The sequence below is a fragment of the Haliotis cracherodii genome, unplaced genomic scaffold (genome assembly GCF_022045235.1).
Source record: "Haliotis cracherodii isolate W230 unplaced genomic scaffold, xgHalCrac1.p SCAF_23, whole genome shotgun sequence".
In the NCBI taxonomy this organism is placed as follows: Eukaryota; Metazoa; Mollusca; class Gastropoda; order Lepetellida; family Haliotidae; genus Haliotis; species Haliotis cracherodii.
In genome coordinates this window covers 6,705,167-6,722,166 of record NW_027266279.1, presented here as the reverse complement: position 1 = coordinate 6,722,166, position 17,000 = coordinate 6,705,167, and positions in this window count along the sequence as shown.

The window sequence follows — 17,000 nt, the reverse complement described above, 5'->3', positions numbered from 1 at the left end:
GACATGCTATCATCAGATTATCCCCTCCTACAGACATGCTATCATCAGTTTATTTCCTACTACAGACATGCTATCATCAGATTATCTCCTCCTACAGACATGCTATCATCAGATTATCCCCTCCTACAGACATGCTATCATCAGTTTATTTCCTACTACAGACATGCTATCATCAGATTATCTCCTCCTACAGACATGCTATCATCAGATTATCCCCTCCTACAGACATGCTATCATCAGTTTATTTCCTACTACAGACATGCTATCATTAGATTATCCCCTCCTACAGACATGCTATCATCAGATTATCTCATCCTACAGACATGCTATCATTAGATTATCCCCTCCTACAGACATGCTATCATTAGATTACCTCCTACCACATACAGTCATCACCCATTCAACACATCAGCCTATCATCAGATTATTTCCTACTACAGACATGTTATCATTTCATTACCCCCTCCTACAGACATGCTATAATCAGATTATCCCCTCCTACAGACATGCTATAATCAGATTATCCCCTCCTACAGACATGCTATAGTCAGATTACCTCCTCCTACAGACATGCTATCATCAGATTATCTCCCTACACCACTCCTCATCTGACAAAATGTAAGCTTTATTTCCTGTTGAACTAGTAAAACCGGAGTTCAGTTATTAATAACTTCAGTCGCTTTTTTCCGAGAAGGCTGGAATTTTCTCAAAAACACCTATTGCATAATAATAGCACAATAATAGACTAAATACCCATGACGCAAGCACACGAAATGTTACTGTTAAACCTGTCGCTTTGTCCGTTTATGAACCGATGAGGAACTTATTTACTGGCTGACTCACTCAACGGATATGATGTGTTGAGCTCTCTTGTGTGTTCAGTGTCACTGACGAAGACTCCGCCGTTTTGACGAGGCTGGCAAGACCTTCCCACCATGCGACCTGTGTATATTGCGCTTGCAGTCTTAGCGGCCATGACAGTGGCAGTGTCATGCAATAATGGTATGTACATATACACTTGTCAGATATGTACCTTTTACGTCTATTGTCTTCTCGGGATATGAAACGGGATACAATGACGGACATTCTCAAGATCTCAAGATCTCGCGGGGGCACGGGTGACCTAGTCGTCTAAGGCACCGCGATTCGCTGTGCAGAGTTGCGTCCCTTGGGCACGCCAGAAACCTATGATTGTGGGTTCGAATCTCGGTTCGCCCCGATTATGTTTCTAGGCTTGTCAGCACCATGCTCGTGGGTTTCACCGAAGTGGTAAACGGCTGAGACCTGCATCACTTCGGGCTTTCCTCCCACATTAAGCTGACACGCCGTGATATAACTGGAATACTGTTAAAAGCGGCGTTAAACCAAACTAACTCACACACTCAAGATCTTGTGCTGAAGACACATGCAACTTGTTTCCAAAGGTCGAGATCTCGAGAACGCGAGAATGTCCCCAACGGTATGCCATCATAATCTGACATGACAAATATTTTTTCGATGATTTCATTGATGATATTGAACCAGATAGTGTTTTTTTATGTTCATCGGGGGTCTTGTCAGTGTGCTAAGGTATGGGTGGCGAATTATGAAGCAACATATATTGTGTATGTGGAGCCACGATGATCTTATTTATCTTCAATGAATGGTGTGGGTTTTTTCAAAATAGAGTAAGTGAGTGAGGTTTTACGCCGCTTTTAGCAATATTCCTGCAATATCACGCCGGGGGACACCAGAAATGGGCTTCACACATTGTAACCATGTCGGGAATCGAACTCGGGTCTTCGGCGTGACGAGCGAACATTTAAACCACTGGGCAACCCGACGGCCCCTTTTCAAAATAGAAGGTTTACACAAAAGCACAAAGAACTTTCATTAAAAAAAAAAAAATACACTGAAATTTCGCGATCGGTAACTCAAAGTATCGATATGTGTTACGATACAAGGCGGCATAACTCAAATACTGGTCAAAACACTCACCCATGCTCTATTAAAAGTTAGAATTTGTCTTCAGCAAACCATGCTTGCCGCAAAAGGCGACTATGCTTGCTGTTTGAGGCGACTAACGGGATCGGATGGTCAGGCTCGCTGACTTGGTTGATGATGCATGTCATCGTATTCCAATTCCGTGGATCGATGCTCATGATATCAATCACTGGATTGTCTGGTCCAGATTTGATTGTTTACAGACCGCCGTCATATAGCTGGAATACTGCTGAGTGCGGCGTTAAACAACAAACAAACAAACTATAAAAGGACCATTAAGTTACACGTGTGTACATTTCACTCTATTTTTTTTAAAAGAATAAAGAAAAAAACACGCTGATCTCTTCCACTTTAAAAAAACGTAATTAAGAAACAAGAAGTTTATTTGATGTTACAATGTTTAGTATTGTCACTGTAGATATTTGCAGGCTTTCACTAACCGGATGTGGTATTTTCAGTTCATGGAGTCGGAATTACCTCCGGACAAATGATTAAATTCCACTGCCCGATGTGCAGACGGATCTCAAACCCAGGGTTTAGAAAACGATGCGTCAGGATGTTTTGTCGACAGAACAAGGACACTTGGACGGCATGAAGAACAGTGAATGGACCCGCTGGTGAAGAGAGACCCTTGGTGATACCCCCCCCCCCCCCCATCCCGTTTCCCGCACCCCCCCCCCCCCCCCCCCCCCCCTCCCCCAAAGGAAACCGACCCCCTTTCTCATATGAAGTGAGCCTCTGGTGAAGGCAGACTGGTGTTACACCCCAGTCACAGTGACTTGTTGAATAGACATTGCCTGGAGCGTTGTGATTTATACTTCAGTGCGTGAAACTAAGACTGACCCCGTGTCACAGCGGCCTACTTGTCATAGTTCCCTAAAAAGATTCTAAGGGACTTTACGGTAACTGAGACTTTAAGTACACGCATTTCTATTGTTTTAAACAAATATTTATAACAAGTCATATTTGGTCTACTTTATGTTAAACTTCCCTGTATGATGTTAGTTGTTCAGGTATGTTTTATTAAACCCTGAAAAGTCGGACATTTGTTAGAAACTTTACGGTAATAACGAGAAACAGTGATGACGTGCCTTGTTCATCACAAGAGGCGCTCACGTGTGACGTGAAACAAGGTATAACCTGTATTGTTCATATTCTTTTAAAGATGCCTGTGTTGAATAAACAGTTTGGGGGATTATTTTATTGTATCTTTAATTGTTTGCCGTTTTAATAAGACCCGTCAAGACCCGGGTAGAATAGGTCTTCAGCAACCCATGCTTGACGGAAGAGGCGACTAACGGGGTCGGGTGGTCAGCCTCGCTGACTTGGTTGATGCCTGTCATTGTATTCCAATTGAGTAGATCAATGCTCTTGATGTCAATCACTGGATTGTCTGGTCCAGATGTGATTCTTTACAGACCGCTGACTTGGTTGAAGCATGTCATCGATCCCATTTCCGTGGATCGGATGCTCATGATATCAATCTCTGGATTGTCTGGTCCAGACTCGAATATTTACAGACCGCCGTCAAAAAGCTGGAATATTGCTGAGTGCGGCGTCAAACAACAAACCAAACCACACCAAACCGTTTAAATAAAGACATATGATAAATTGCTGCCATCGTATTGATGTCTCGCGTATGTAATCATGAACTGCCAGACATAATGTATTCGAGTCAGGTACGGAATCATAGTAGGGACTTTGTAGCGTTTCTCTTCAGATTTGAGTGGCGGTGCTTCCGATAGAGCAGTTCATTGCTTACTCTTTACGAGATCACTGCTTTCATATCATTTCATCACGTTTCAATGCCCCATGGAATCTGTTTCGGCAAATATTTGAAATTGATTATTCTCAGGCGTTGACGTGAACTGCCTTTACACGTGTTTCGCGTCAGAAATAATCCCCTTTACGAAATGACATCCGTGTTCACAGCATCCTGACGTCGTTCATCACAGGGTTGACATTTATATTTTATATTTTATAAACATTTCTTTGTTTCTCATTACCGTACAACCCTAAAATCTGACGCCGGTCCTAAAGTTGTTTCAATTTTCTTTTATACCTGCAATATAAATTTGGTGCCGGTTTCGTGTTCTTAGAGTTGTATTCCAGTCCATAGTTGCAACCCCTGCTGACGTAATTCCAAGACCGCAATTTTACTGAACTTTTTAGTTGGTAAATCTAACTACAAAAATATTGAACCTCGATCTCAATATATGCTTTGCACCTACTCATTTTAAATGTGAAGTAACAAGAAAAATATTTTATGTTCGATACTGATTATTTTCTAGCCTTATTCTCTGACCTATTGAAAGTCTGCAGTATGAGTGTATGAGTGAGTACGGTTTTCCGCCGTTGTTAGCGATATTTCAGCAACATTACGGCGGAGGACACCGGAAATGGGCTTCACACATTGTACAAACATGGGGTATCAAACCTGGGTATCGGCGTGACGAGCGAACGCTTTAACCACAAGGCTAAATGTACCCCTCTCCTCCTTAGTTTGAAACCTAAGTGAGTTTGTGAATAGGGTTTAATGCATTCGGCAATATTACCGCGGCGACCCACTGTTAATCCTATAGTTTGCTCCTCGAATGAGATCTCGGATAACCATGACATCCAATATCAGCCAGGTTACAGCTTAACGGATGGGGGGGGGGGGGGGGGGGGGGGGGGGGTGGCCTAGTGGTGAAAGCGTTCTCTCTCGTTGGGGTTCGATTCCCCACATGAGTACAACATGTGAAGCCTATTTCTTGTGTTATATTTCTGGAATATTACAAAAATAGCGACTCAAAATCACACTCACTTACTCACTCACTCAACTCACAGCTTATATTTGGTGTGGACCTGTGGTCACCCATATAACCCTCTCACTTAGCCCGGTAGGACACATTTCAGGCTCAGAGACAAGTGAGTGAGGGAGTTACACACAGGCGCAAGTATTACCAAATCATATTACACACATATGATGATCGTGTTTGAACATTTACCATTATTTTTGGTTTCAGGGAGTGCATATGCCAAACAATGTACACTCTTCTGTTTCTCGATTTGGCAATATTGTCGAGTAATCGAAAGATTTTGTCGGGGTTGAATGTGTCTTTGTGAAAGATGGCATTCAATCTTGTATATTATGATGTACCATTACACAACGTGTTTCCGTTTTATACTCAATTTATTTAAAAAAGTAAGTTTAAGTTCATGCTGCGATTCTGTCGTGGTATCTCCGCGACGATGGTGGCGGTAGTGTCGCCATTGTGTCGCGGCAGTGCCGCGTTGTTGTCGCGACTAGCTATCCCATTATTCAACGTTGGTGCGGCGATAGCGTCTCGATATTGCCACTATGATATCGCGATTATGTGCTAGCAGTGTCACCATTATTTAACGTTGGGGCGGCGATAGCGTCTCGATATTGATTATCGCGATTGTGTCGCGGTAGAGAGCTTAAGTTGTTGTGATAAAGGGGAAGCTAATTTTGATATGTAGTGTATCATTCCTTTTTGATGTAATGAAGAACGTCAAGGCGGATGTAACCACGAACACGTAGAGAAAGAAACAGTTACAAGGGATTTGGTCATGTTAAAAGAATGCAAGACGCCTTGTGTCATACCGAAGCGCATCGCCCATGTTTTGCCAAAGTCAACGTGGATGTGGATCTTTTAAAGAATATTTAGAACAGTTTTAACTGCGTAGCTGTAAACTCATACATTTAAAATGTATGGCTTTTTATTATTATAATTATGGTTGATAAAGTCATTTTTAGAAAAATAAAATCAATTTATTGCATCAAAGTTGCATAATATTCTCAAACATTAATTTCCAAAATGAAAAATATAAATAAGAAAATATTTTTAAAAATATTAAAGGTGTATTTTGTGCAGCAGTATCCAACATTGATTTACAGTTTCTATTGTAAAACTCGTATCAAGTAATGTGTTAAGAGTGAGTAGGTTCAACGCTTTTTTATGGTATACCAGTTTCCTTTCGCATAGTGTCAGATTAGTGTTGGAAGAAACTCAAATGTATCCATATTCGTGGTATGTGAGCCATTCGAACCCAGCAGATCAGCACATCCTGCCACGTCTAATGGAGCAACTCTGCAAAAGGAATTGCGACACGTTTACCACGATTATCATAAAGCTGCGCGTCCTACAAATAGGGTAATAGCATGACCAGGTAATACACCCTTGAAAAAGTCACCAAATCCAGTTCATTGCAATTGTTTGGTGTAAGTTCAATACAGAATTACCCCCGTTTGGATTCCGGGTAAGAATATAGGTCCCCAGCAACCTAAGCTGGTCGTGCGAGACCGCCTAATGCATCGTATCCCGACTTAGTGGATCACAATATCGGATAGTCTGGTCCAGACTTGTTTATTTACAAGCGTCGTCAAATAGCTGGAACATTGCCGAGTGCGGCACGTTGAGCAACAAAGAAACTAAATACTGACTAAAACGGTGTGTCTGTCAATCTTCGACCTGGAACTGGAATGTTTTCTGGAATCGTCTGTATACATTTTACGGGGGAGGGGGCTGTGAATAATCCTTCTGAGCAATTAAAATTCGAGACGGAGTGACATAAATCTGTGAAAAGCGAGTGATTTAATGCAGGTAGTAACGTCGCCTCTCAGCCAACACAACTTTTATGGGCATTCGTCACCACTCGCCCCTTTCCGTCACCTGCAAGAAGACTCGTCCCCCTGTCGATGAATGTTGTGTGCGAAAATACGACAAACCAATCAGAATGCGCGTATGATTTCAAGTTCTACAGCAAAGAATCCCTCAGAAATAATTTTTTATTTTACATATGTCCTGCGTCTAAAAATATACCCAAGACACAGTTAAGTGTGTTCAATCACACTGTATAACTCCGCACGTCCCGATGTGCTTTAAATTGCATCTGAAATATATGTGAACCATTATGCAACGAGTTGACAATTGTTTTAGGTATGCCCGTTTGCGCCAAGACGGAACCCGGTCGCACAAAAAGGCCATGAGAGGGGCACGAGTCGCTACTCGGCTTGTCCCGGAATAACACGAGTTGGTCACGAATGTGTCATGGGGTATAAAATCATAAACGAGCGCCACACACTGTATGTATGTATAACACCCAACATGTAGTGTCACACACACACGCGCGCACGCATGCACGCACGCACGCACGCACGCACGCACACACATGATGAATTCGTAGGGCAAGACAGAATGAATCGTTGTATCACTAGTGCGTTACATAAGTAATATTATTTACATTTAATTGATCACTCAGTGCGCATCTCAGGGATTTCAAATCCTATTAAGCTCATATTAAATCCAGACTGTTATCAATGTAAACTGCAGCTGTGTACAATGGACACCCAATAATACAGACAGTATAATTTCCAGGGAAATCGTCATAATAAACACATTTCCGGATTAACGAAGTGTCCCTTTTATGTGTGTCCGGATTAAGGGGGTTTCACTGTACACTGCAAGGAGTGAGTGAGTGTAAAGTTACACCCTTTTTAGCAATAATGGTCGTTTTGCACCGTAAACTAATATAATGCACTGTGTTTGCTCGTATTTGGATTTGAACATGTCAGGCCAGGTCCACACAGTGCCGATTATGGCTCCCGTTTGAGATCAGACAGCGCTACGACACGGAAAGTGAAAAAGTCGGATTTTTTTCCTCATTGATCTGGAATGTCCTTTCATTGTCTGGACGCAGTCGTTTTCCTTCGTAACAGAGTCCGACAGATCGGGAAAGGTCAAGAGAGGTCGGCCAAGCACTTCCGACAGTATTGTGCGTCCCGTAACATTTGGGAATTTTGTCTAGTCGGATTACAATCGTGACTATGTCGTGACAGATTCTGCTGTATCGGATCAAAATCGTAACAATGTCCTGTGTTGTCTGGACGGTGTCCTGTGGATCGGGACGCTGTCGTGATGAACGGGCATGAATTCTTCATTGCCGTTTCTTGTCCATTGAGTCCAGATTGCGCCCGGTTCGCTGCCCGGTCACTGTCTGATCTCTGTCGGGTCTGTTTGGGAGACTCGGGACGCTGTCGGGACAGATTCGGTCGTTTTTTTTTACCATCCAGACGATACAAGTCGGTTCAGATTCGGATTGAGAACGGGAGAATCGGGACGAATTCAGCTGGAAACGGCTGAATCGGGACGCTTCCTGAACAATATCTGATTGTTTGTGCATTTCCCGTCACGAATCACAGGATCTTGATCAGACTTTTGACAAATTTTAATCGGGAATGGTCCTATCAAGGACGGCAGTAAAAATCCTTAATATGTGACTGAGGCCTTAAAGAGAAGTGGGGGATGCTGACAGAAATGTTTCCAACTCGATCACGGCGGCCTGTAAAAACTGCAAATCTTGACGAAATATCGTTATTACATGTGCAGCACCACCACGTTTTGTAACCGTTCAATGTAGAAACTAAAAAAAATATTTTAATGTAACTCACAAAATTTGTCCCCGATGAGATCCATGATAATCGACCAATCGTAAGCTAACAACAACCAAGACAGACAATCAACATTTAGAAAAACAACTTCAGTAGAGATGTAAAACTCCCGTGGAAAACTATTACTTGGTGATAAAATTGCAATATTCGCCAACATTGACATCGGTTTAGCTCTCACGATGACAATATCAACAAGACCATGTCACGTTAAACCAGTATACATATTTCAATCAATGAACCACATTTGCAAGTAACTCCAATGTCATCAACATTGCACCCACAGAACGTTTGTCATACAACACTGGCTTCAGATGATACGGTTAACCCTCCTGACCTAAAAAAATAGAATTAAAGCAGAAATAATTAAAAAATACAAAAACAAACATTCAGACTTTATGCCTGTACAACAAAGCCCATCCCCCAAAACCGATTTGGGCAATAAACGCATAAACATAAAATGCCAAAGATAAGGCTACCGAGACAAATAAAAAATAAATGTTTCTCACCAATTCCATATTTTAAATGACCTCGTTCAAGGACGCAACCGAAGCACTACGTGAGTGAGTGGGTCTAACGCCGCTTTTAACAGTATTCCAGTTATATGACGGCGTGTCAGCTTAATGTGGGAGGAAAGCACTACGACTACCATCACCATGTGAGTAAAGATCACCTTAGCGTTGAGATCGCTTTGTGGGACGGGACCCAGGCTTTTTCCTTTTCCTTTTTAACCACTTTTTTGTTCAAATGGGCTTGTTTTCAAACAGCAAATTGAAGAAGACAACCAGATACACTCAAAGAAGTTAATTCAAACAAAAACGTGTTGAAAGTACATTCTATGAACTAGGAAACATGTAGATCGAGTTTCAGTTTTAATTTAGTTTTCTCAGCGACTCAAACCTAAATTCCAAATGATAATAAACGATTTTTTTTCAAAAAGGTTGCTGATTTGTAAAATAACTAACGGAATTGTTGGTCGTCAGGGAGGGTTGCATGGAGGGTTGCATCAAAATTGCAACTACGAAAGGGAAAACAACGACTTAAGTATCGTATGGTAATGAGACACAAGAACTTGTTGTACGTGGCCCATACATCAAAGATGTTAACGTCACATATTCCCTGAGGCAAATCCACAAAATAACAAATGTCAGCCCTGTGATGAACAGCATGGCCTCATATTCTAAATTCGGATTTAAATTTGTAAAAAAAATATTTGAAATTTTCACTTGATTTTCTAGTCCACCACTTGATTGTCTGGTTTGTTTACATGGATGACATGAGTACTGACTTTAACGCCGCACTCAGTAATATTACAGCTATAAGACGGCGGTCTGTAAATAATCGAGTCTGGACCAGACAATCCAGTGATTGACATCATGAGCATCGATCTACGCAATAAGGACCGATGACATGCATCAACCAAGTCGCGAGCCTGACTACCCGATCCTGTTAGTCGCCTTTTACGGCAAGCAGGGTTGCTGAAGACCTGTTCTACCCCGGATCTTCACGGGTCTACTGACCGCTGTCCTGCGTTAGGCAACGGACAAACAGTTATTATGCAAATTGTGTGAGTGGCGCGTGCTACCGGAAGGGCAGATCATGCCAACCCTTTTCAAAAACACCTGGTGTCATCACTGATTGTCAGTGATCCATTCATATAAACTGCCGGGCAAAGGAAAAATTACATCCATGTTTGATGGTGGTTAGAAATGAAACAAATAAAACATGGTTATGCGATGGTAATGTGTCTGATACGGGTATTATGTTTTGGACCTTAAGTTTGCAGTGTTTCGGCATCTGTTTTCATTCTAATAACGTTTTTGATAATGTTTGCAATGATTTTGCCAAATCCAATTTTCAAATGTATACTTTCTTTTGCTATTTATCTTTTTCCCGCCCACTGGAATCTGTTTCAGCGGATGATGGATGGTTGTTCTCTGGCGATGACGTATCATAATGATATAAAACACGTGTAAAGCAGTTGATAACTTCTCCAGAAGCTGTTAAACTGATCTTGACATTGGCAACAGGAACGAGTTCAAGACTTGATGAATAGGATAACAAAGGCCACATTGAGGGACGCCTGGTTATGAACGGTTTCTTGCTGTGTGTTAATTATTAAGGTAACGGAGTGCGTGTGTGCTCCCTGACAATAGTAATTATACTACAAAACATCAGGGTATATTTCAGTCAAGACAACCACAGATAATGCATGATGGATTTGTTTCTTGATATAGCATTGAGCAAATCAATACCCTTTCACCTTTTCTTGGGCTCCATTACAATTTCTCGGAAAGGATCCGAAAACTATTATGCTTTCAAATTGTAAGTCCCTGTGATTGATTTTATCAGCAACGATCCACGCGGTCGGGGTACGATGACAAGCTATCATCTAAGTCACCGAGCCCATCAAGACGCCTCTTTCGACCAGCAGAGGTTGCCGAGACAAAAGTGAACCCAGAATCCCCCCGAATAAAAATCAATGAGAACAGATCTCACTCGTGTCCATCTTCCCGAGGCAAGGGAGTTAGTTAACTGACTGGGAAACAGGTTTCCACCCTTGCCATCTCTTCTATGTCCCTCCTATTGACCAATCAGATTCCACCTATCATATCACTTCATTTGCTTCAAACAAAATGGCGGCGCCCAGTCGAGACGATAACATTGTGATAAAACGGGTCTTACTTCGCGAAGTGCATCAAATCACGTGAGCACCTTTATCAAAGACATGAAAAGATTTCGAAAATATCTGTTGCCGCCGAGTTGGCGGTACACATGCTTTGCAAATCCTGCAATCGACCGAAATCTGCACAGCAGTTTTCGAACCGGTTCTGGATTTCGTTAAGGTTGGACTATGCATGGACTCGTTAGTCAAGCCAAAATGTAAATCCATAATTCCAGCCTAGTCCGGCAAGGGTGGAAACTGGTCTTTCATAGTCAGTTAACTCCCTTGCCTTGGGAAGATGCGTCATTTCGAGCGAACACTTTAACCTCTCGACTACCCTACCTACCGTACCACTTCTCAGAAACCAGGGTTTTTTTTTACTGGTGAACTTTAACATATCCGTTGGAAAAACTATCAACATGTCCAGAGACAAGTGCTGAAAATATAATTCCCTTGATCTTGAAACCTTGCAAGAAAAGATAAAAATGTTTTCAACGAAAATCAAAACAAATAAAACCAGTTTTGCTTTAATGTCTTTACTTGTTTCTCACCCTGAAGGTGGGGTGTAATTGGGTTTAACGTCGCATCCAAGATTATTCCACATATTTTACGACGTGCATGCACGCGCGTGTGTGTGTGTGTGTGTGTGTGGCTGGTTGTACTAGTCCGGACTGATGCCGATTTATAGTGCTAGCACACTTAGATACCAATCCGCAGTTTAACATGAATACCCCACTCAGACACAGCACACTGACTCCGAGTCGATCAATCCTTGTTTTAGGACTTTAATGCCGAGCGCCAGACAGGGTAACAACAAGTACCATCTTTTAACGTCTTTTGGTATGACGCGCCCGGGGATAGAACCTCGATCCTCTCGCTCTCTCGGCGGACGCTCTACCTCCAGACCACCTAAGCGGTGTGCAAAGATGATGAATATTGGCATTGAGGTAGAGACGTTTTCCGAGAAAATGTGTACAACCTTAATCATTTTCTGTCCAAAAACAGACGATGAAATGTGTAACAAGATCAACGCCAATTGCGTTTTCATCAATCAATCAATCCATCACCCTCAAAATTAATATCTATTAGCAGATACGTTCTTCATAGCATTTAATATCATTGTATTTAACTTTGACAATAGTTTCAAACATTTTAGTCGTGACGAGTTAAGAAGACATTGAAAGCTGTTTACATCTGACCAAGTGTGACAATATTTCTTGTGAAATAAATATTGAAATCCATCACCAATAGAGGGCGCACTGCACACGTTACACATCCTATCTTCTCTCTGGGGAACGTTTCCGAGAATAGTCACATTGATCTTTAAATGTAAGCTCGCCCGTGGGGACTAACCATTTTCTGACACAGACCAAGGTGGAATACACGACAGAAGGACGGTGGGTATCAACCTGCTTCGACTTATTCTTAAAAGCAGATCCACAGTAGCAATTAGACAACCTAGGTGTGCTCAGGGATGAGTGCCTGGTTAGAGAAAGTAGACATTTTAATCAACCCATTTTTATTAAGTTGCCTTAACAGGGGTGTACAAAATTATCATAAAAAAACATTCATATTTTATTGCATCATTTATTTATCTATCTGAGCACTTATACGTGGGTGACCCGTGAAGATCCGGGATAGAATAGGTCTTCAGCAACCCATGCTTGCCGTAAAAGGCGACTATGCTTGGAAGATCGGGATCGGGCGGTCAGACTCGTCGACTTCGTTGATGCATGTCATCGTATCCCAATTGCGTGGATCGATGCTAATGTTATCAGTCACTGGATTGTCTGGTCAAGACTCAATTATTTACAGACCGTCGTCATATAGCTGTAGTATTGCTGAGTCCGGCGTTAAACAACAAATAAAAAACAACTTCATTTATACAGGTTCACACGCATAAGGTGTCCGAAGAACGGGGTCGGGGAGCTGGCACACCCCTGCATCCCCCTTCACCTCTGCTTCCACTAGTATAGTTCATTGGTGTACATCTACTCACCTACCACAATATGTTCTCTTAAAATCACCACATTAGGTAGAACGTACCAAAAGCCAGGCCTCATTAACACCCTATCGTGTGTTCAAATACAACATCACCGCAACTTCTTAAAATTACCACATTAGGTAGAACGTACCAATAGCCAGGCCTCATTAACACCCTATCGTGTGTTCAAATACAACATCACCGCAACTTCTTAAAATTACCACATTAGGTAGAACGTACCAATAGTCAGGCCTCATTAACACCCTATCGTGTGTTCAAATACAACATCACCGCAACTTTAAACAACTTTATGTTTGATACACTGAAATTACACACAATGCCATGAGGTTTCGCAAATATGGGTAACACTTGGTTGTATTTCCCCACACCAGATTATGTTAACGTTGACGTATCTTCCCGAAATGAATTGCCAAGACTGTTTCCCATGCGGCTCCTACTAAACTAACGGCGTCAGATATACCACAAAAAGGGACATTGTTAAAAATCCGAAAGATTGAGTGACATTCACAATGAAAAAGAACAATGAGAAACCTAGTCAGGTTAACCAAATTCAATTGCTCTGCATGAGAATGACATTTCATGGAGTTGAGAATCCCCCTTTGATTAGTGGACGTATTTAACTTTGTTCATCAACGCAGCGTTACTGGAGAAGCTGAGCTGCAGTTATTGCATGCTCCCATCCGTTCACCCCCCAGCATACGCTATTCCTGGGGGGACGGGACGACATGGTTTGATTCACAGTGCAGTTGTCCATCACCTACTGATAGTGATTGAAATACATGCTTGTAGTTTTCCTTATCCCTTGTGTAATATGTAGCACTACGACAGGCCTTGGATGCGACATCGTGAGGCAATCGCTGACGACTGCAGTCAACATACATTATATGCTACTCAAAAAAAAGTTAAGGATCACATGATTCTTTCATATTAAAAGAATAGGGTGATCCTTAACTTCTTTTGAGTAGTATAGTTTGTTCCTTGGAAAGGCAAAACACAGGATGAAAATGATCCATTGTCTGCGTTTCCAAGTAGAAAGGCAGAAGGCAGTTGGGGCGAATATAGTGGGGCAGTGTCAAAATACGTCATGGCGTTACAGGGTAGAGATGCTGCTCAGCAAGCGCCCCCCCCCCCCCCCCCCCCCCCCCCTCTTCTTAAGTACTTCTATGAAAAAGACCCCCTGTCCCGTGGATATTCAACAGAATGTCCCTCGCTAGAGATTTATTTTGCTTTGGAACACAATGTACAAAATGAAATGTGCAGAATGATGTAAAATCAAATGTCAAATGTTTTCTTTATTTTTTTTAGCGACAGAACGTTTCAAGTTCATGGACACCAGCAAGAGATATTTTACGTGCGTTTCTTAAGTTATGCAACATAAGATTTATCATATGAGTTGATTTTTCTTTCGGTTTATAAGTAGGATAAACATCAGACGGATTCTCCTTTTCGGTCTTGACTGAGAAAGTATGCTCGTGGAATCAGGAATTCTTTCCCGCATTTAAATTCTCAGATAAGAGATCAGCGTCGGTTTTTATCTTTTACTAAAAACCCTCGGAAGTGTTTCATTCTGCACATGAAAGTTTGCCAGCGAAACACAAAGCTGTTCAATATAATTCTATGTCACCTTCAAGAACTAACGTCATTTACTTAATAGTGTCCTCTCTGAAATAATGACGAAAATGATAGTTCAAGGGCAAACTTGAAATTCTTGTTCATATAAATATCCTGGCAGCGTTATTTATTGAGAATTGCATGCAAAACAAGGCATTGTTACAGAAACAGCGGTTCCTTCCATCTCCTTGCTTTGTGAAACATTGCAGTGAAAGAAGACCCATAACCAACTCACCCGCCTCATATCATTCGAATGTCATAACAGACGCGGTCGTGGTGTCGTTCTCTGTTCTAAATTGGATTGTCGATTAAGGAAATGGGTTTGTCGCTTCTGTTTATCTAAGATAAATTAACACTTGTATTCCTTGGGAACAACATGCAGATAACATCATTGAAGTACATGTTTCGCGCTAAGCAAACATTGTATGCCTGAAAAAAAACAAAAAAACCATGTTGACTATATCAGAGAGGGACATGTATCGTGCCTGGAAAACATGCAGACTATATCAGAGAGGGACATGTATCGTGTCTGGAAAACATGCAGACTATATCAGAGAGGGACATGTATCGTGCCTGGAAAACATGCAGACTATATCAGAGAGGGACATGTATCGTGCCTGGAAAACATGCAGACTATATCAGAGAGGGACATGTATCGTGTCTGGAAAACATGCAGACTATATCAGAGAGGGACATGTATCGTGCCTGGAAAACATGCAGACTATATCAGAGAAGGACATGTATCGTGCCCAGAAAACATGCAGACTATATCAGAGAGGGACATGTATCGTGTCTGGAAAACATGCAGACTATATCAGAGAGGGACATGTATCGTGCCTTGAAAACATGCAGACTATATCAGAGAGGGACATGTATCGTGCCTGGAAAACATGCAGACTATATCAGAGAGGGACATGTCTCGTGCCTGGAAAACATGCAGACTATATCAGAGAGGGACATGTATCGTGCCTGGAAAACATGCAGACTATATCAGAGAGGGACATGTATCGAGCCTGGAAAACATGCAGACTATATCAGAGAGGGACATGTATCGTGCCTAGAAAACGTGCAGACTATATCAGAGAGGGGCATGTATCGTGCCTGGAAAACATGCAGACTATATCAGAGAGGGACATGTATCGTGCCTAGAAAACATGCAGACTATATCAGAGAGGGACATGTATGGGGCCTAGAAAACATGCAGACTATATCAGAAAGATACGTGTATCGTGCTCCACATTGACCCATGTCGCAGCAGATAAAGGTATTTTCACGTACTTCTTATAATGACGACGCAAGCGAGGACACAAACACTTCTGGCCCTTTGTGTTTACACAACCGTCTGCATATGACCCAATGTAAGAGCATGTAAACTGCTTAAACATTCCTGAACATATTTCCACTCATCCTCCCGTGATGAAACAGTGCTATACTCATTACTTAGTGTGACAATCTACAGCACACCTGCCTCTGTTTGTTTGTTTTACTGCAATGTCTATACTATCATGTTGAACGTTCTAACCAGTTTAAGAAGTGAACCCAATTTCAAGAGTGAGTGAGTGAGTTTGGTTTAACGCCGCTTTTAACAGTATTCCAGTTATATCACGGCGTGTCAGCTTAATGTGGGAGGAAAGCCCGAAGTAATGCAGGTCTCAGACGTTTACCACTTCGGTGAAACCCATGAGCACGGGTATGGTGCTGACAAACCTAGAAACATAATCGGGGCGAACCGGGATTCGAACCCATAATCATAGGTTTCTTGCGTGCCCAAGGGACGCGACTCTGCACAGCGAGTCGCGGCGCCTCAGACGACTGGGGCACCCGTGCCCCCACCCAATTTGAAGATAAACGATAAAGATAAGGTTAGTTTAATACTGTCCTACCCTGAACTGTCCTTTTTAACTGCAAAAACCTGCCATAATATCTTAAAAAACGTGCTGCCAATTTGTATATTCCTACTTAATATATGTTTTATTGTAATTGTTAACGGTTTGATATAATACCCTTAGTTCAGAGTTTGTTTTGTTTTATGCATAATAGTCTCCGTATTTCCACATGGAATGGCTCAACATGTTTTAGGAATGTATGGGTATATATCAGATGTTGAGGTGAGAATTTCATAAAATATCTGTCTCTATGTCTGTCTTGTTATACGCCGGACACACAACACAACAGGTGTATGCACAATGTAACCTACATTTTCTGCAGAATTTCTTGTCATCAAATCTTAGAGAAGTGATCCTTCTTATCTTTCTTCCGTGGCACGTTTGAATCATGTCATC